The sequence below is a fragment of the Asparagus officinalis genome, chromosome 3 (genome assembly GCF_001876935.1).
Source record: "Asparagus officinalis chromosome 3, Aspof.V1, whole genome shotgun sequence".
Classification (NCBI taxonomy): domain Eukaryota; kingdom Viridiplantae; phylum Streptophyta; class Magnoliopsida; order Asparagales; family Asparagaceae; genus Asparagus; species Asparagus officinalis.
In genome coordinates this window covers 2,679,722-2,701,838 of record NC_033796.1, presented here as the reverse complement: position 1 = coordinate 2,701,838, position 22,117 = coordinate 2,679,722, and the positions used below count along the sequence as shown (strand labels likewise).

The 22,117-nt window shown below is 36.7% G+C and overlaps 2 long non-coding RNA genes and 1 pseudogene across 2 annotated transcripts; all 3 read right to left on the bottom strand.

Annotated features, from left to right (window-relative positions):
- LOC109832494 overlaps positions 1–11,066 on the bottom strand; it is a 38,265-nt pseudogene extending 27,199 nt beyond the window's left edge.
- Positions 378–2,631, bottom strand: LOC109832638. Its single transcript, XR_002244813.1, has 4 exons — positions 2,497–2,631; positions 1,594–1,731; positions 1,434–1,499; positions 378–684 (listed from the first exon to the last, which is right to left on the bottom strand). It is a non-coding gene; the product is annotated as an uncharacterized LOC109832638 (long non-coding RNA).
- On the bottom strand, positions 13,041–15,680 carry LOC109832637. Its single transcript, XR_002244812.1, has 4 exons — positions 15,532–15,680; positions 14,674–14,771; positions 13,942–13,985; positions 13,041–13,149 (listed from the first exon to the last, which is right to left on the bottom strand). It is a non-coding gene; the product is annotated as an uncharacterized LOC109832637 (long non-coding RNA).

Sequence of the window (22,117 nt, the reverse complement as noted above, 5' to 3'; positions counted from 1 at the left end):
TGCGCCCTCATTTTACTAAAATCTCGCTCAGAATCTCTAAAAAATATTCAGGTTAAACTAAAAAAATATCCGATCACATACAAGTATTTGATTTATAATATTAATCTTCATACTAGTATTAATATTATGTTAAATGATTAAGATATAGCTCGACTTCCGTGCCCCCTTTAGAGGATTCAAACAGGGGTCTGTCCTTTTTCTCCATCCCTCTGCAAATGTATAAAGCAGCAGTAACTTCTATTGTATTCCATGTTATAATTACGATAACAGTGTGGACATGCTGGAACAATATTACTGGAAACAGGTTTTCTGAGTCCTGGTTAAACCGCGTTATACACGGCATTTGAGTTTTAATATTTCATTACAATTCCTTTAAATATTCATTGGCTAATCTATTGCATTTGTTTCCCTGATATTCATTTATTCTCACTTAGATGGTTAGTACATATCAACTGGGCACCATAAAATATACCTAGGAGAAATGCTCCTTACAACCAAAACCATGAGGGAAATACTCCCAATTGAGGAGGGCAGAAGGAAACCCCAGTTCTGGAAATTCCATAAATTTTGTCACATTTATTAATGGAAAAGAAGTTGCACTTCATTTATTTCAGAATGCTTGAATAAGTATTATCCGAGGAAGTTGGCCAGCAAGCACACCAAGTAATCCGGTTGTTCCCGCTACTGCAAAAACAAAAGATGTCTTCATCAAGAGATGAAATCCGCCATAGATGAATACAGATGTAGTATGAAAGCAAAATAGTTAATAAGCTCTGAATTACTCTAGATTTTGAATCTTAGATTCTTGCAACAAGATTTCTAGGATATATCGGGGCTCTAGACCACTGACATGGATGTTGTAGCTATGAGTTACTCCTTCATCAAGAAATAAAAATCCGCCATAGATGAATACAGACGTAGCGCAAAAGTAAAATAGATAGTTAATAAGCTCTGAATTACTCTTGATTTTGAGTCTTAGATTCTTCCAACATGATTTCTAGGATATATCGAGGTTCTAGACTACTGACATGGATGTTGTAGTTATGAGATGCTCATTCAATATATTGATATATAAACCATGCATTATGAAAGTATAAAACTCATAATCGCTGAAGGGATTATGTATCCAGTTGTCGAAGCAGGACAATTATCTAGAATAGACAATATATAAGTCATAAAATTCAGGGGAAAAAAATGCTAAAATCAAATTTAGCTCTCGAAATGGTTCAAGATCTAACATTTCCTTTCCTTTTTTTTTTTTTGTTAATAAGATAAATGACACGTGATAACCAATGTAATAAATTCTAGTCCAGAAATGAATGATATATACTAGAAAAATAATCTTAATGCTAGATGCTTACGTGAGTCACAATACTAATAATTAGTAGCAACATGAAGAGGATGTTCAGTGTGTCATAGGGCTTAACACTTACAATACTTGTTATTGCCAGGTTCTCTGCATTTTTTATTCCAAAAGAGGTCAGCTCCCATAGAGTTGCCTACATCAAACAGACGTTATGTCACAAAAACACTTATTATTAAATTTGACGACGAAAACAAATATCAGAAGAAAATATAGATTAAATCATTCACCTAAGCACTTGCCCAGAACTTCATCTTAATGGAGAACTAACCACATGGTGTGACACATATGGTTAAGAACTCCATATTTTTGGCCCAACCAATTTGGCTCAGCCGGTCAAGTGCTCCTTCAACAGCATCACCATCTTTCTGCAAAAAAAAAATGAACTCTATCAATCCAAGTGCAGATCCATGTGCAGATGCAAAGCGCGCTATAAGCTAACAGTTTTGTAGTAATTTTGGTTGAAGCTTTGCACATTCTATTTACAACAGTTTCTTTAGAAAAAAAACGGTGCTTGTATGAGACATGTAGAAAGAACAAAATGAAATGGGACACAGTACAGATTCAGTAAGTGGTTAACTACAACTAGCTTAATAGTTATGAGTGTTAGATAGTATGATGCACATTAATTCTTATGAGTGTTAAATATTATGATGCACATTAATATACAACAAAGTGCATTGCGTTGCCTTGGTTTTCTCTTCTCCACTAATCCACATTAACTTGCAGCTTCTTGAGATTACCGCAGAAAAAAATTAAGGACCACACAAAGACAGCTGAATCCATGGTATGTTAATCAGGAAACGGCGCGAGGATCCATGAATCATAGACACAGATAGGCGTACCCATTTACACACGGATGCAGGCATAACAGGATTAAAATTTCCCCCGCAACAAAAAAGGAAGCAATCCTCCCAGTATCAAAAAAGGAAATCCTAAAAATTTAAAGCCTCGTCTATCCCATTTTTTTTATATTTTTTTTACGAGATGTCCTTACCATTTTCTATACTTCGAATTAAGACGATAAATTTCCACAATCTAGCGATCCTTTTCAATTAAGAGACAAACATAAAAGAACATAAACCTTAAACGAAATCAAATTAAGGGGAAATTTCGAGGAATCAGGATTCAACCTTGGCAATGGCGGCCTCAATATTCCCCGGGTCGACCCCGGGCGCGGCGGAGGAAGCTCCGATCCACCATTTCCTCTTGATTAAAGAGCTCCTCCGATGAGATTTGGGAGAAGACATCGATGTCTTTGGGCGCGAGGTTGCCAAACGAGGGGGCACGGGCGATGCACGTGTCTCTAAGGCAATATTACTCCTCCTCTTTCGGGGTAATTGCTTACAAGCCCCTTAATCATTCTTTAATTGCGAAAACTTCCACATAAACTCAATATTTTCCAAAACCTCCCCAAATCATCATTTTTATTGCCAAAACCTCCCTTTGATTATTTAACGAGAGTTAAACTCAGCCAAATCTAACGAAGAATTCCCACTATACCCTTTCTCATTAAAGTCTAAACGTTTAGACTCCTACACACCCGGATTATAGTGGGTTTATTCCCTTCTTCTTCAATGGTAAAATCCTCAAACCCACAAAATAATAATTTCAATGGTAAAATTCCCACACAAAGCTTATATAATCCTATAAACTCTTTGTTATAGTTTGTACCTCTTCATCTCGTCTAACAAAATTCCTAAAAAAGAAATGTGTTTATGGTGAGGGACAATGTTGCAAGGCTCGTCTTCAATTCTTATGCTGGTGAAGCTGCGGTTAAGGGTTTTCCAATGTTGGGTTAAGGCTTGACCCAGCTGTAGTTAGAAAACATAATAGAAAATTTAATAGAGGGAGGTTTTGGCAATAAAAATGATAATTTAGAGGAGGAGTTAGGCAAATACTAAGTTTTGGGGGAGGTTTTGGCAATTAAAGAATATGTAAGAGGCTTGTATGCAATTCCCCCTTCCCTTTTTTGTACCTATCAAATCTTTTAACTGTGAATTACAATTTTAAATGCTACGGAAACCCAGAAATGCATGGGACGGACTTGGAGGACAGTTGAAGTGGAATGATGAGGTGTCAATTGCAGTTAGCGTTAATTAATGTAAATTAATAGAGGGGGGGTTGAGAGCATCTCCAACCGCTTCCCCATCTTCTTGAAATACTCAAATTTGGAGAATATAGAGTTTTTTTTTTGTCCAACAGATTCTCCATCTCATTCCCCAAAATAGGGAAGGAGGAGAAAAAATAGGGAGCCTTCCCCAAATCTGCAGCATTCTCCAAATTTTTTGGGGAGAGCTTTATTATTATAATAAATGCGATTTTTTAAAATGGGGAAGCTGTTGGAGTTGGAGCAAAAATAATTTGGAGAATATGACTTTTGTTTCTCCATTTTGGAGAAATTTTTGGGGAAGCTGTTGGAGATGCTCTGACAAGAAATTTTTATTTTTTTTCGTGTTCTTATCCAATGAAACCTCACCGGCCCTCACCCTTCTGTCGGTAGCGTCGAGGACGTTATGATCCTTCAAGGAACGGCACCACCGTCTTTTCACCAGCAGCGACAGTGTTCCTATTTCCTATTTTTTTAGGGTTTTTCTATAGAGTGCCCATCATCATTCTATAAGAGATGAGTGAGGTAGAAAAAAGTGAATTGCCCATAGACCATCCTGATTTGCACTAAATTCTATGGGCAATTCACTTCTTTCTATCTCTCTCCTCTCTTATAGAGTGCTCATGTGCACTCTATAGAAAAACCCTTTTTTTTAATATCTTTTGCCTCCTACCATCTTATATGTTCTATCTGTGTGTATCCAATGGGGACGACCCAAAATATCAAATGTGTATTTGAGATATGAATATCTTTAAATCAATGCACGAATCACGGAATTTATTAATCCAATGGTTCATATTTCTTGAGTGCTCGTTTAATGCCACGAGTCGTCTCTACTACATACTTTCTCTAAGTGGAGAGAGATGATGTTGATGACGGAGGATTGTGTTGCGATTGGTCATCATGCATGGAAACTTAAGCTTCGAGATTTCTATTAATGAATGGGGGAAAATGATGTAGGACGCTTAACGGACAATTTTATGAAGGATTCGAAGAATCATGAGCTACACGTATTATTGACTTCCGTAAAGAAACAATCATATTTTTCAATCCGGAAGGTGAATTCTGACATATTGCATATGTAAATCGCCTATCTCGACGAGACGGAGCCAACCAGATTGTCAGATTTTTAAAATCTCATCAGTAATACCTACTTTTGACTGAAATCCAAAAATAATCAGTTTCTAGTTTATTTTTAACAATAAAATTGGAGTCTAATTAGATTAGGAAATAAATTCAATATTAACAATTACATCAGGAAACAAATTCAATTTTGATTCATGATTTGTTTCCTCTATTATAGGGAGTTTTTTTAGGATAGAATTTGATACTCAAATTCAATTTTGATTCATGATTTGTTTCCTCTATTATAGGGAGTTTTTTTAGGATAGAATTTGATACTTTCTATTTCTTTGTAATTCTAATTTGTTTCCTCTATTATAGGGAGTTTTTTTAGGATAGAATTTGATACTTTCTATTTCTTTGTAATTCTAGTTTTATTAGGAGTCTTGTTTATTTTCTATTTAAGCTGAGAATTGTAAGTCCTAGAAACATATCTTTTCATCAATAAAATTACTTTTTTAATATTTTCTTCGTGGATTGGAAGTTCTTTGTGGATTCGGAGATCGTTCTTTGTGGATTCAGAGAACACCCTTAGTGGATTCCGAAGTTATCACTTCCGCGGTGCGTCACAAAGGGGATCAATAGCAGAGCTGTGGCGAATTTTGACACGTTAAAAGTAACTTTTCCGAGAAGGGTTAACGATTTGTTGATTTTAGATAAATTGATGCTTTATTTTTCTTATGTATTTCTCTACAAAGAAGAAAATTAAGTGTAAATGCAGAAATGGTTGCTGGAGAGCAAGTAGGCTCAAATGTCTCTTTTTGTTAAATCAGATATTAATTTATGGGGAATTATCTTTCTGTTGATTGATAATATGACGAATTTCCCTCCGAGTGATCTAAATTGGATAAGTTAATTATTGTAGGGATTCATACATGGCTAATCGTTTCATCCATGGCCAATCATCATCCCCAAATCAAAAGACTCAATTTGTAGTGGACAGTTACAATTTAACATTTCTTCTATAAGTCAAGTCAAATAAGAGAAAATAACTCCAAATAAAAAGAATTTATTTGCTCTTTTCATCAGTGGAGGCAGTGGATGGAGAAGTAGCAGGACGTCTTTGGGTGAAGGAGAAGGAAGAATAAAAGGGTTGAGAATTCGACTACTCCGAAGTTGCCCTTGGTTGCTTCGATGACTCCAACCTGAATGATCGATTTGAATTTTTATAATGCAGCCACATTGTCACAATCTATTTTGACTAGTTACGTAATACGATCGAGTTAAACTTGGATTATTCTGATACCATTTACATATCCAAAGCTAGTATTATGACAAGCACCAAAGTTTTTTAGACATCCGAGATGTAATTGGGCCACGTGCCCTTGAGTTTTTTTCAGTCGCTACCGATTTAATGCCTACCAGCTGTCAATTGAAAACCGAATTTAGTGGCAGACAAAAATAAATTTGACCATTCTACCCCTAGGTCTAGTACAACTTTGCATAGTGAAGTGTTTACCCTGTTTCTTTGGCTAAAAGACTAATCTGATCTATGTACTAGGGTCTCAAACACAAATTGGTCCTCTCCCTTTTTTTCCCTAGAGCTTTGCTACAGGGACCCAAAATATGGGACCAATAAAAGGGACAAGTGAGTTGTCCCCCTCCTATTGAATAATGAGTTGACCATCATTAATGATGACCAACTCATTATCCAATAGGAAGGGGACACCTCACTTGTCCAATAATGAGTTGACCATCATTAATGATGACCAACTCATTATCCAATAGGAAGGGGACACCTCACTTGTCCCCCCTATTGGTCCCATATTTTGGGTCCTCAATAGGAAGGGGACACCTCACTTGTCCCCCCTATTGGTCCCATATTTTGGGTCCTTAAAGAATTTTTCTTTTCCCTAATAATTAATGTTTCTAAATTATTACTTTTACTCAATTATTTCATGTTTGTGATTATTTTGTAGAATGTTGACGCATGAAGTCCACTTACAGAATTGAGCCTGTGAGAGTAGACTCTGTCATAGAGGGCCCCTGATAAATTAGCTTTGATTACAGAAATAAATCTTCTTGTCTGGGTATAGTTGAGTCTGTTTGGCTTGGTCTGAGATCAGGAAAAGTACCAGATTGACGATGGTGGGCTATCCACCAACGCTCATCTGATACCTAAGTCAGATCCTTGATAAAAAAAAATAGTAAGCAAAAAATAATTAGGCTAGGGTTTTAGAAGAAGTTAGCCTTAAACCAGGTTGGCAGAGGCAAGCCTAGGTCAAAATCTCTCTTCTGTTTCATTCTGTTTTACCTTAGGTAGAATGAGCATTTATATATTGGTTGCCCAGGCAGATCAGTCCTACACGTGTCGCCATCCTGACGCTGAGGTTGTTGTAGTGTATACTTGATTCATAAACAATATATCATAAATACGATTATTAGAGATTATAACAAACATTAATATATTTAAATAAATTAAGGAATGAACATTTACATGTATGCGCATTTCTCCTTTTATTTACTATTTCCAAACACGTACACAAACAGCTAGAGAAATTATAGATACATTAAAAGCTCATGAGCAACTTTTTGGGCTTTCATATATTAGAGCATGATTCATCAACAGGGGGGCATGTTTTTGGGAGGGCGCAGCATCTTCTGCCATGGCTTTTTACCATTCTTCACAACGAAGACAGCATCCATCCCCCACGTGCTGTGTCGCTCCAAATGACAATGCATGAACCATACACCTACGTACAGAAGAAATTAATTAATTAGTATCAATTCAAGCTTATAATATTAGTCAAAATTTTCAAGCTTTTTTGTAACAATTTATGAAATAATGGAATATTGTAGTGATTAAAAATAATGATCTTTTTCAATGATTTCTTGCAAGATATATAACTATTTAAATACCAAATAAGTAGAAATAATTAAAGGGATGGTCACCTGGATTATTAGCCTTGAACCTGACGGCAGCCCACCCATTTTTAGGCACGCCGATGGTATTCTCCAGAGGCGGGTCCTTCCTTCAAATTATAATTCTTGGGATCCCTCTTCTCGTCGAAATTCCCAACGCCCGTGCCCACCACGTAGAACCTATACCCATGCAAATGCAAAGGATGGTTCTCCCCTTCAAGCAAGTTGGTCCCTTGGAACACCATCTCCACCTCCGTTCCGTACTCCAAAACCCTGACCTCCGTCCCCACCGCCGGAAACAAGAACTCGTGCGGGATGTCGTCTCCGGTGAAGTTGAAGTCCAACGGCGGCTTCACCGGGAAGTTCTTCCCATAAACACCACCAATCTTTTTATAGTAAGCCTGCATACGATTAAGGCCGGGTGAGGTATCAGCATTCACGTATTCGATTCGCTTGCTTATCAAATAATTTAAAGATTAATATCTTACAATTTATGATAGATTTAACGGTTCCAAATTACATTTTTGAACAAAACATTAAAGTTATTTATAAATACATGATGTTTATGAATCCGCAACTTACTTCGTCTATTATGCATCCTCACGCAGTTAAAAAATTAATAAAGACTAATTAAATGAAAGCATATATCTTTTTTAACAAAATAAAAATTCCTTTTAATCACAACACGCATAAACTATAGAATATTAAATCAAATATATGTTAATTTTAATATTTAGCAAATTCAGAAAACATTAAATATTCCATTCGAATCTTAATTACCTGAAGAATATCCATTTTGGGCATAACGAAGCTTATGTTGCTAATGCTGGCAGCTAATTTGGTCCCATTCGGCCCGTCGCACGTCGTATTGTCCGGACAAAGCAGCTCATTCATGGATATAGTCATAATAATCCTTCGATCTATAGTTTTAGGGACGTCGACGTCATCCTCCAGCGATCTAAGCCCCGAAACAAACTTAGCCGCAGCCTCGTTGTCTCCAAAATCAGGGAGAGACGCAGGGAATAGAGGAGGAGCAGAAATCGAGGGGTACTCGAGGATCGCGGTGGTGGTGGTGTTGTCGAACCCGACGAGGGTGGCGCTGTTGTAGGATTTGGCGGCCATGTAGAAGGGAAGGGAAGGGGAGGGAGTGGAGGAGGACGTCGAAGGTTTGCCCTGGGGTGATCATGAGGTACTTGACTGTGTAGGGTTTTAGGTAGCCTCCGTCGGTGCCGACCACGGTGAGGTTGTGGCCGGCAACGGCGAAGAAGAGCTCGTTGTTGAGGGCGGCGTTTATGATGCGGAGGAGGTAGGTCTTGCCGTAAAGTACTTTCATTCTGAATGTGTCTGCAAAGAGTAATTAAAGACATAAATGCTATTACCACCTAATAAGATTAAGAGATGATCTAGATCATGTGGATTCTTCTGATGTGAAAGAAATTCTTATGCATATTTATACGAGTATAAAATATGAAATTTTTGGAAAAAAAATTATATTATTTACAAGTTATATTAAACATCAATAAGAAGAAAGTAGGAATAACTAACCCGTATCAAAATTTAAGAAAGTTCCTAAGTCATGTCAAGAATCTAAAATGATAATATAATTTGATTGCACTTATCGTGTATCGTAAGTGGTAACAATATAATGTAAGCTAGCTAACTAGAAAAGTATAATACTTCATAAAAAAGGTATAATTTTTAAGGCAATGACATATATAGTATTGTAGATAGCTAGTCGTGGTAAAAATTAATTAAGCTTGTCGCACATGGATTTGGATCTTCTCCACTATCTAATAAGTAGCGGAGGGACCACTACATACATAATCACAACCATTGATTATCTAGTTGGTGGTTGTGATTTTTTCTTTGAGTGCAAATTAGGAAATGATCGATGCAATACACAGGGGTACGATGAGTGTTAGATTTAGATTGTATCATAGCCGCATACTAAGTAATCAACGATTGAGATTAAAAGTAGTGGTATCTCCACTACTTTTTTTGTAGTGTAGAGGATCCAAATTGGTCGCACATGCATGAAGGGCATTTTAGAAACTTGACGACATTTTATTACCTCTCTTGGAGCAGGGGTATAGATCACCGGGTTGACCGTTAATGATATACGCATCCGACAGAGTCGCGTCACCGCCGGTACGCAAAAGGTCTTCGAGTATCTCCGCTACATCTCCCTTCCACCACTCACCTAATTAAATACCCAGAACAACAAATTAAGCGATGAGATACATACGATCGAAATCCCCCGTAAACTCACCGCCGGGTGAATAAACTACGTACGTACGTAAAAACATAAAATAAACTCAGAGAGTACCTAGAATGAGAGGAATCTCCTTGTCGGGTTTAGGAAAGGGGAAAGCAGTCCCAATCTCTGGGTGTACGATGAGGGCTCCGTGTATCGTCGCACGTGACCAGTCGCTGTGCGCGTGCCACCAAAGAGTCCCTTCTTCTTCAGAGAGCAGGACGGTGTAGGTGAAGTTGGACCCGGGCTTGATCGGGCATTGGTTAACGAACTCGGGCCCATCTGACCAAGGGTTTCTTGGCTGGTCCACTCCGTGCCTGAATTTCGTTGCAATTCAAGTGTTAGCTAGAGATTATTTTCTCTCTAGCTTGTTACGAATAAAAATATTGAATCATCAAATGGTTACAACCGTAATTCCATGCACAAGTACGTAGCAACGATGCACATGCATGGAACTGATACTCATGCTGTAACTATAACAACAACTATATATCAAATGGTTTCTGATATTGAATGACTGATATAATTAATAATAATTTGTATGTTTACCAATGGATTGTGACATTGTAGTTTGCTTTGTTGATAACCGTAACAGTTATTTTATCTCCTTTATGAGCTTTGATTGTCGGTCCTGGGAATTTACCGTTCACGGTGAGGATCTTCTTTGTGTGACACAGGCGGGTGTAGGAAGCTTCTTTTATCTACCAAAGATGTAGAAATTAGGACAAGCAAAAAAAAATTATGTAATGAATGTTTGAATTAGCTAGATAATATGTAGAGCTATTTACAATATTCTAATAAGGCAGGTAAACATTTATAATGTCCCTAACCTTTTATATATATCACTTGTTTCATTGTTATCTTTCAATGAAGCAGAATGAAAGTTTATTAGATATTATTAGATATTATATCTAAAATGTACGGATGCATTACTTGAGAATATAATTAACTAGCTAATTAGTTGCAATTGGGTGGAAACATAATCACTATGGCTAACAGTACGATGATCTAATGTAGATAATCTCCCTAGATTTCCTACATGCATATCTATTGACTATGATGTTCAGCATTAATACATTAGCGTCTGTGTTTTTAACTCCTTTAATAATTCAACAAGTAACGTTTCAAGTACATAACTGAATGCATAAAGGCGCACATTTCATTCTCCTAAGTAACTTTAATCTTACGCTAATGAAGAATCGCGTCAATAATGGTTTAAACAAACTTACAATGAACTCATAATGACATGTTGAAGCCAAAACCTGGCTGCCAAGGAGCCCAAGCAACAATACAAACAAAGATAGCTCCCTCATTAATTGCAACCTTAGACTTGATTAATTAAAGGGAAGAAAATATATGGATCGAGAGAGTGAGAGACGTCAGAGGACTCAATTTTCTTGTTCAGATTTGAGATATTAATGCTGCTTACTTAAGAGTTTATATATATAGACGAAGATGCTTAGACTAATGGCAAGGACAAATAATGTTTATTCCCCACTTGGCCTTTGAACGCATGCATAGTCTTAGCTAGCCTCATATTGCTTCACGTAATTCCAATACAAATTAACGCGGTAATCATAGTTAATATATATCATCAATATTAATTGTAAGTCAATTAATTAAGGCTTTCTCAGTTTTAAAGACTCCATATATGGACACAACCCGCTGTAGTTTTTTTGGGTCAAATTAATTAAGATTAGAATAAGGATGTAAAGTTAATTAAAGGGCACATTAAGCATGTTTGTGCAACCTAATTAAGATTCTGATCTGATGATTATAATGTGTGGCGTGTTTGAAGAAGACCATGTACCGGTGATATATTATTATCTATTTAGTGTAATTCTTTTTAGCTAATAATTAATTCTTTCAATGCGAAAAAGTTATGTGTATTAATAATACTCATTTCGGTGCTTATATATGATATATCTCAGTCATGTCTATGAAGTTGAAAAATGACCCGTTCAATAGAAATCAGGCCTCTCAAAAAGTTTAGTTGGGCTTAATTAGAACTTAGGTTGTGAAAGAACTAGTTCATAATATATTGGCCGATATTAACTCCAACTTTAATTTTACTTAAATTTGTATTTAGTCGTTAATTCTTACAATATTGTGAGAATCTTTTATAATATTGATCGTACTTTTAACGTCAAACCAGGAGACTGAAGAAAGCGTCTCAAAGTTGGAGGCTTTTAACAAGCAAGATCTCTTACAATGATTAAAAAGTTTGGTACATATTGCATAATGTAATCTACTTTTTTGAGTTTAATAATAGTACTATTAAGGGAATCTTAATTAATTAATTAAGATATATTAGTACGACTAAAATTAAGACATTAGTACGTAGTCGTCTTCGTACTGCTTCTTGATCATCGATCTTACTCAAAACTAGGGATGTTAAATGGGTGGGTTTGGGTGTTAAATGGGCGGGCCATAAATGGGCGGGCATGTTTTGCCCATTTACCCATTTATGACCCATTTAATATTTTCTAAATGGGCGGGCTTTTGCCCGCCCATTTAATAAACGGGCCGCCCAATTGCCCATTTAACTATAGTGGTTATATGTACATAATACTTTTGGGGTGTTTTTTGTAAACTTTTAGGGGGCTTTTTGTAAACTATTATGGGTTTTTTGCAAACTTGTTGGGGCTTTTGATAAAATACTAACAAAAATAGGAACATAAACAAAGATAAACAAACAAAGGCAAACAAGTTCATGATTGAACCATTTACAAGCCTGGATAAAAGTACAAACCTCACACATTTGCAAAATTAACCTCAGATTTCCAAACCAAAACCAAAAGATCAATAACAACAAAATTGCGAGAATATTTAAATGAATCAAGATAGAAAACACAAGGTATGTAAGGATCTGTATAAGATCAATAACTTGATATAAATGTCATCATAACTATCAGCAACACGATCACGATTATTAAGGACAATCTACTTAATTACTTGATAAACTAGAAGAGTAGTAAGTTCGTCTATAAACAAAATAGTAGCACAACCATAGTCCACTTATTTCCCATCTTTCAAATGTTCAGGCATGAACAGGATCATGACAGAAGAAAGAAAAGACCAGGAAACAAAGATCAAAAGGGAGGGATTTTGATAAACTTGAAGAGTATTAAGTTCGTCTATAAACAAAATAGTAGCACAACCATAGTCCACTTATTTCCCATCTTTCAAATGTTCAGGCATGAACATGATCATGACAGAAGAAAGAAAAGACCAGGCATAATGCATTATCTCAATTGTAATAAAACACGGTACCATTAACATGTGAGATGCTGTAAATGCATCTAAATGGAGACATAATTTATATCATACCTGATCTCTTCTAGTATAGCTTTCTGCCAATAGTTTCAATGCTGCACCTTTAGCATTTTGCATACGGTTTAATGTCATACTGCCACTGGCATCAACAACGAAAATTACCTGCCATAAAATAATTTTTGAAAAAACTCACACAAAAGAATGACCTATATAATAGCACACAAGGGCCAAAATCAGTAGCATGTGCAGCTCCAGCAAACCTTAAAGAAAACAAATGATAACTTGAATTATTCCATAATTAAAGTTCATGAAGTCATAAATAAGTGGCAATAAACTGAAAAGAATTAAATATCTCCCATGGCCTAGTATGTTGTCAAACAAAAGAAAAAAAGAACTCATGGTAAATCATTAACTTTCATACTAACATACCAAGGCACCTGCTTTCCGAGCCATTCTTTTTGCTCTCATATCAGTTTTTTCTACAAAAACTTTTCTAGTCTTTTGAGTATCTTTTGAGTATCTTTCTAGTCTTTTAGTTCAAATAGAAAAAAAGAAAAAAAGCCTTTTGGTAAGGTGTAGCTGCTCTGAGTGTTGCACCAACAGAAAGTCGTCTTACAGGAATCTCATGGAGGTGAAAACCACTTGTAACACGTAGGAATCTCATGAAGGTGAAAAAAACCACTTGTAGCACTGACAATTCCTCCAAATATTGAACAACTTCAGTTTATACTTAAAATGTTGAATGTGAAACAAAAGATCACCGGTAACAAATGTAACATCTATGTGTTGTACTTGATCAGGTGTGAGTTTGTTTCCCCTCGATGCACGACCACATTCACCTATAAGTTTCTTACTTTGCAGTTATATCCGAAAAATGAGAACATTCATGATTCTTTTACTCAATGAGATAATATTTGTCTTTATTAAAAATAATAAATATAGAACAACACGTACCAAAATCTCAATTCTCCTTTAAACTGTCCAGACTGTAGTATAACCTGCCAGAGTTCATTTGTGCCATCAAGTATAAGATACAAAGAGAATCGATTTAGTGATTTAGAAGGGGAACTGTACAAACCACTAGATAATCATGTCAAGTCCAAGAAAAACAACAACATAATCATAATTGAGTACGGACAAAACAACAACATAATGGAAAGATTACTTCAATTCTAAGAGGAAATTCTTTGCCATTCTTCACTCTATTGTAATAAAACAGTGAAGATCAGAAACCTAGAGGAAACTGTCAAAATATGCATGTATATATAAAGGACCAGTGATGTGAGGGAACCCCAATCCCACCCCCCACCAAGCACACACACAGGCATGCATGCACGCACACGCACGGACACACACGCACACACAAAGCTTTTCCTGCCAAAAACATCAAAGTATAGTTTAAATATATGTTACTGTAATCAGATGATTAGGTGTCTTGAAAATAGTATTTAATATATGATTTTGCACTATAATGAACAGAATGAAATGCCAACTAACCATGCACTTATTCTCACTATATACTACTTCCAGCGGAAAACAAAAGCATAAGGCTGAACAGGAATCAAAATCCTCAGCAACAAATGTTACATCAATAAAAATCTTAAAGTAGAAATTTGTACACTCTAAAAAATATTTCATCATGTTTGCCAAGTCCAAATTCCAATTTGATATGATTACACATATTACCTTGTTCCTGAACACCAAAGGACTGAAGCTTTGACTTGAATTGATCAGAGAGAGGAGCCCCAAAAAAAACTGAGTCCTTGGCACTTGCTTTTCGTCCTCTACAAAAATTAGGGGACTTAGGGTAAAATTATCTCTTTGATCAAATTCGACACATGTGCATATGTAGCATATCAAATTCGACACATGTGCATATGTAGAAAATTCTCGTGTGCAACAACTCTGGTACTGATTCTCTCTACCAAGATATCTATATCAAACATACACATGCTCTTTGAGCTACATAAATGTGTTTATCCATACGTACTCACATCTCAGGGCACGCATAAACACAGTTAGCTTTCAGGAACTTCATGCTCACTTATCAAGGGACTAATTCATTCTGTTATTATGAAGACGTTCAATGCAAAGCCACTTGAAGCAAGGAAAGAAAGTTCATAAAGCAAATCAAATGGTTTCTCTAATTGCATTCTAGATAACTGCACACGCCAAATTACAATTCTTTATTGATATATAATTGATTCAATGATAAAGCATCTACTTGCAACAACAAAGATGCAATGATCTATTCTCCAAAATAGAAGAAAAAAATTAAAATTGGACAGATAATGCAATGAATGCCACACTTTAAAATGAAATCTAACAACAAAATCAAAATTTTTATTGGGTTAGATGAATTAACCAAAATTAACCACAAAATTTCACCTTCATTTCACTAATTCCAGCCGCCCAAAATATGGTGATTAGAACAATGATCTAAATCAAATAGTCCCTAATTCTTTTGACAAATCAAAAATAGAAAAAAACCCTAAAATGAATTGACAAATTCGACCTAATCAAATCCATGATTAAAAATCTTACCTTAATCTCCCTCATCCATGGATTCTCAGTGAGAGATTCAAGCTTGTTGAGGAGACGAAACCACAAGACGAAGAGGCGTGAGAAAGGGAGAGTCGACGAAAGACTGGGAGCTTGCGAGGAGTTTTGAGACGGGGAGGGGTGGGGGGTTGGGGGGGGGGGTGGGGGATGGGGGCGATGGGTGGAGAGTGAGAGAGAGAGAGAGAGAGAGAGAGAGAGAGAGGACGAAGAAAGGGATTAGGGTTTCTGTAAGATGAGAGAGAATGAGAGACGAGAGAACGAGAGAGAGAACGCGAGTTTAAGGCGGGCGGGTTTAAGGCGGGCGCGATGCCCGCCCATTAAGTGCCTGTTTAATCTCTTTTCTATAGATACCCGCCCATTTAGACCCATTTAACTAAATGGGTGGGCTTTGGGCGGGTTAAAAGATGGGCGGGCTAGGTGGGTAAATGGGCATGGACACATATTGCCTTCCCTACTCAAAACCTACCGAAGGTGGTTGTGCCAAGTAGAACAATTAAGAGCACCTTGTTAAACAAAGTGAATATTCAGATGCAAAATCAAATTTGATGTTAAAAATTTCACATTTATTTAGTTTTTGTGAGATTTGATTAGGATATTATTTCACCAGCTATTTGATTAGGTGGTAGTAAATTGCAAATATGTAATTTTTTTCCTTTTTGTAGATAACTTTCGCATCCATGTCAGCATGAAGTGTTTGTTTAAAAAACAAAATTATATATTGTTGAAAGTGCAATGTAAAAATGATGTGAAAAAATAGAATTAATTACTAAATATATTTACTATCATTTATGAGGAGTGAGAAAGTGACTTTTTTTAAAAAAAATTATATGTTTGTTTGCATGTATACGAAAGTGAAATATAAGAAAGTTATTGCATTCACCAAGCTTCTCACTTTCATCTTTCACTTACATATAAACAAAGTACTACAGAATACAGTAAATAATAAATGAGAAGTGAAAAATATAAAATATAATTTTAATTACATTTTTCCCATAACATAAAGTAAATGAGAAGTGAAAAATATAAAATATAATTTCTCAACAAAGTACTTATTGAAAAGCTAAACTCGGTTGTATCCTATACTTTCTCTGACCATATACGCTCCACCATTTTTCTTTAACCAAAAAAAAAAAAAGGAAATAATAAATTTTGGGTCAACAGAATACAGGCTGGGGTTAACTCATATCCCTACGGGCCAACTTGCACCTAATTTTAATTACGCTAGAGCCCATGGAATATTGCGTCAAGTATAGGACGATTCAGTGCACCGGGTTGCTTAGTCAATCCATTAATTTGGGCTAGGTAGGTTACTTAGCATACTACATTTTAAGTATCGAGACTCATTCTTTGAGCCAGCTCAGCTAACCAAAGACGGTCTAAATTTTGTTGCCAATACTCAATGTTCGTTATGGGTATTTCTTGCAAATCTTTTCCGGTAAAAGAATTTTTTTTTTCCTTTGATATTTAATTACGCTTTTTTAGTTTTTACCAATATTAATAAATTTCCTTCTTTTATTACCTTTTCCCCGTTATTCTCATTAATTATATATCTTTTGTTGGGATGAATTTTAAAAATTTAATGTGAGCTTAACAACTTAAAAAACTTTAAAAACTTTAAAAAATTAAAATCAGATGGGTCTAATTTAGGCCCGAATCGATGGGCTTGATCTTCCTAGTTGGGCCTTACGTTAGCCCTGACTCCAGAAAAACCGAAGCTTGATGACCCTGTCTGCAGGCCTACTCTTTGCTATTCCCTCTTTGAAGACACTGTTGCTCTTCAAAAATCACGATAATAGTAGTTCATAATAAAATTTGGTTTTTTTTCATGAAAACATAAAATTTGATTAATAGAGCTATTAATTCATATGAGATAAAATATTAATATGATAATTCAAAGCTAATTTTTATAGATGCGTATTAAGTTATATGAAACAAAATATGATTTTTATTATTGTGATCATAATTTAAGATAATCCTAGTTAGGTTCAAATGTTTCCAATGGTCGTGAAGATATCATTATTTTTAATCATTATGTTCTATTATTGTTGAGGCTTGTTACAATTATATAGTTTTGTCTTTAGCAAAGTATTGCCTACCGTAATCACAGAAATATAACTAAGTGTTAGCTTTGTAATGAATCACAAGTCATCTAGTAATGCTTTTTGATACGGGACAGTTTATATAAGCGATTGGGATTTAACCTGTTGCTCCATTAGTATATTAACTAGTCTGCTGTCCGTGATTTTTTTTTTGCTACAGTAATCTCACCTTTTTAACATCTCCTGTTTTGAATTTTCTGGTAATGCTACAGTATCCCACTCTGCTACAGTACCTTTTAAATGCTACAGTATACCCGTGCGCTACAGTAATATTTTTACTTGGCCATCCGGTACAGTAATAATGCTGCAGTAAATCTACTGTAGCATTTACTGTAGCATGAGCAGTGACTCTCTGGTTCTCCCTTTTGTATAAAGGAATAGATATAGGTTTTTTTGGCAACCAAAAAATAAATAAATGTTAAAAATTAAAGAAAACGCTTTCTTGAGAAAATATTTTCTTATTATGTTTTTTCTTGCAAAATTTTATTTCGATGTTAAAAAGTAAAACAAATGAAAAATTGAGGTGGCTTATCAATATCTGAAACTTTGCTTTCTTCTTGTTCTATTTAATTATTACGGAAAGTGATATTAAAAAGTAAGACAAGTAATACTAGGGGGGTGCAAAGTGGCTACAAAGCCTATGTGACACTCATCACTTTTCATTTGTTACTTTTCGTTAACTTTTCTATCAGAATTTCCTCAACATCTCAAAAACATCCCGCATTGTGCACGGCGTTCTGATAGTATCTGAACTCCCTGAACCATGCTGGGTGTTCTAATAGAATCCGAACTCTCACTTTCCAAGCCTTAAAGAGGACTTATATATATATATATGAAAAGTGATATTAAAAAGTAAGACAAGTAATACTAAAATAACCGGGGGGAATAAATTTCCCTGTCATCAATCTCTACTTTACATCAACCCCCTTAAAATTTTTTGAAAGTAGAAGGCCGAAGTGGCTAGAAAGCCCATGTGACACTCATCACTTTTCATTTGTTACTTTTTGTTAACTTTTCTATCAGAATTTCCTTATCATCTAAAAAACATCCCGCATTGTGCAGGGCGTTGTTATAGTATCCGAACTCCCTGCACCATGTTGGGTGTTCTAATAGAATCCAAACTCTCACTTTCCAAGCCTTAAACAGAACTTACATATCCACATGCATTGAAGCGCCTAGCTTAAATATGTAGCTAGGTCTCTGTCATCAATTTCTACTTTATATCAACCCCCTTAAATTTTTTTGAAAGTAGATGGCCAAAGTGGCTAGAAAGCCTATGTGACACTCGTCACTTTTCATTTGTTACTTTTTGTTAACTTTTCTATCAGAATTTCCTTATCATCTCAAAAACATCCCGCAATATTGTGCAGGGCGTTCTCATAGTATCCGAACTCCCTACACCATGCTAGGTGTTCTAATAGAATCCGAACTCTCACTTTCCAAGCCTTAAACAGAACTTACATATCCACATGCATCCTTTCTACTACAAAACTATATACATACATGCATGCGTATAAACATCTGCGACCTAGCTACATATTTAAGCTAGGCGCTTCAATGCATCTACCACAGTGATCGTCGCTGCCCATGCTGCACTTGACCTCGTCCATCCTCACGGGTGTTCTCTCCCTCCTCCTCGGTGCTCTCGCCAAATATGCATATAGCACCTCCCCATCGTTCTTGTGTACATTCGACTCATATTTAAGCACATTATCTCAAATTAACATAAAAATAAATAATCTCCAAAACAAGGGTACAAAAGTTAAAAAAAAATTAAAGCGCATGGTGTATTATGCGCATATATAAACTTTAGGGTATCAAAGTTCAAAGTAATAGCGGGGGGTGCCAAAGTGCAAATTTGCAATATCCTGATTCTTTTTTTTTTAACAAAATAACTAATATATATTTTTAATTGATTTAATTGAACTTTAAAAGTAATGGTAATTTTCCATTGTGAAATAAAAATTGAGGGATGATCACAACATATATAAAAACAGGAATTGCTGTGATTTGATCAACTAATTATCAAAATAGTTTGAGAGTAATTACTCGTCTAGCTATTCTTTCAACTCGCAACAATTCTACTTTGATCTTTAATATATTTTCATTCTAGATTCTATACTTATTTTCAGAGATTTAACACGTCTATACATCTTCAAAAAATAACTTATTACTTATGAAACTTAGTGCTACCAAAAACTTAATTTTTCTTTATCAAACGAAAGTATAAGTCTTCCTCCTAATCAAAAATACGTCTTCTTCCTTATCAAATAATTCCGTAGTCATGCACCCAAGCAACTTGGGGAACCCACCCTTAAAAGCTAGCTATTAAGGGGAAAGAACCAAGCCACTTAAATACGCCATCAAGCATCCCAAATTACTCGATGTGAGACTTTAGGTATCCCGTACTACCCAAGTCTCTATCATAGCACCACCCCTGGGAGCTGACATCCCTGCGGCTGCACTTTATAACGCTTCACTCGGCGTTGCTTCACTCGGCCTTTCCGGTTAGCCCCTCCACCGATCAGCCCCTCCACATATATATAGCCCTCTCCGTGACGCCGACAACCAGCTCTGATACCATTTAATAGACACCCAAACAACTTGGAAAACTCATCCTTAAAAGCTGGCTGTTAAGGGGGAAGAACCAAGCCACTTAAATACTTCATCAAGCATCCCAAACTACATGATGTAGGACTATAGGTATCACATACTACCCAAATCCCTATCATATAAATCATAGAACATTAAACCAAAAATTATATTTTTCATGACAAACAAATATTCGAAGGATATAATTTGTATCTGGATCCTACCAGAAGAATCCCATTATTTAGCGTCAGCCTTGAAATCAGGGAAAAGTTGGCAACAGATCAAGGTGTAGATAGAGATGGGTATTCGAGAATGGCGGCGGCGGCGGCGGTAGCGTCAAATTCAAAGATGGTGTTGTACCCATTATTTAGCGTCAGCCTTGAAATCAGGGAAAAGTTGGCAACAGATCAAGGTGTAGATAGAGATGGGTATTCGAGAATGGCGGCGGCGGCGGCGGTAGCGTCAAATTCAAAGATGGTGTTGTATGTCTTGTGTTCTCACTATCAGTAAAAATTGCCGGCGATGGAGAAGAATGATAGGTTGGGGGTGGATACCAACCTCCGGCGGCGGAGGAGCTCCGACGAGCTCCAGGATGGCGGCGGCGAGGTCCAGGCGGCGAGGTCCAGGCGACAGGACGAGCTCGAAGCCTCGAGCTCTGCGTTCGTTCGAAGCTGGCGTCGATGGCGAGCTCTGCGTTCGTTCGAAGCGGGCGTCGATGGCGAGCTCTGCGTCGATGGCGAGCTCTTGCGTATCGCCTGGCCCTGAACTCTGGTCATTTGGCGAACCGACCTTTGCGTCTGGGTTATTTCTGGCGGACAGGCGTCGCCAGCTCTCATCTCCGCTTATATAACACCCCTCACCTAGGGTTTCGAAGATGCTGATTCTTCCCCCTCCCCTCCGCATTCTTCTCTTGGGCTGGCGGTCGGCGAACTGCCCTAACGCAGCAGCGTTTTCCCCAATCGCTAGTAGCGATTTTCGTATTTTTCTCAGCTTCTCAAAGGGTGTGTGTTTTGAGGGGGATTTAAAGAGAGATATAGGAGAGAGAGAGAGATGAGAATTAAAGAGGAGTTTTGCATTTGGGGTATTTTTCTCAAGGTTGGTATTGAAGGGTTCAATACCCTGTTATTATTAACACATGTAGCTACAGTGTTTTATTGTGAGAAATCCCAGTTTAGGGATCTGCCTCCTAAAATTTATTTCTTGTTGGATAATACGAAATTTTACTTGTTGGCTCCCGAGAGTATGGAGTGACCGACTCGTAATGCTTGTGTACTTTCTCTATACTGCGTTTCTGTTGCATTAGGGGTTTAGGCGTTTAAATTCCCAACAACTGGTATCAGAGCGTGAAACGATCTAGAGGAAGTCAGATTCAAGTGGGAGCCATGGCCGCAGATGAGGGAAAGGTGAGAATAGAGAAGTTTGATGGATCAGATTTCGGATTCTGGAAAATGCAGATAGAGGATTATCTGTATCAGAAAAATCTGTATCAACCTCTCTCGGGGAAGAAGCCGGAGGGTATGAAGGAAGAAGATTGGAATCTTCTGGACAGAAAAGCCCTCGGGGTTATTCGTTTGACGTTAACCCGCAATGTTGCTTTTAACATTGCAAAGGAGAAGACCACGGCAGATCTTATGGCAGCACTCTCCAATATGTATGAGAAGCCATCAGCCTCAAATAAAGTCCATTTGATGAGGCGGTTGTTTAATCTGCGAATGGCGGAAGGTGCATCGGTAGCACATCATCTCAATGAACTCAATACAGTCACGACCCAATTGAGTTCAGTTGATATTGAGTTTGATGAGGAAGTTCGAGCGTTGATCCTTTTGTCTTCCCTACCAGAGAGTTGGAACGCTACGGTCACAGCTGTGAGTAGCTCA